The following is a 275-nucleotide window of genomic DNA, read 5'->3' as shown; positions in this document are numbered from 1 at the left end:
GTTGCTTTAATCATGGCTTTATAACAGCAAAAGATACCCTAACTAACACAGATATATCTGTGAGAATAGTCACATTATAATTGTTGAGTACAATGATACATGAGAACGTGAACTGTAATTTACCTGATCATCTCATTTCTAGAGATCTGAGCACATTATCACTTATGATCAATAAGATTAAAAAAACATAGCTTTTATCTATTCATTTATTTATTTTTGTTTATTTTGTTTTGTTTATGGAAATTGAGTCTAGGGTCTGATGCATGTTGGACAAA

The sequence above is a fragment of the Peromyscus californicus genome, unplaced genomic scaffold (assembly GCF_007827085.1).
Source record: "Peromyscus californicus insignis strain IS unplaced genomic scaffold, ASM782708v3 Scaffold_13__1_contigs__length_99412109, whole genome shotgun sequence".
Lineage (NCBI taxonomy): Eukaryota > Metazoa > Chordata > Mammalia > Rodentia > Cricetidae > Peromyscus > Peromyscus californicus.
The sequence above is the reverse complement of the archived record's forward strand: the minus strand, read 5'-3'. Positions refer to the sequence as shown.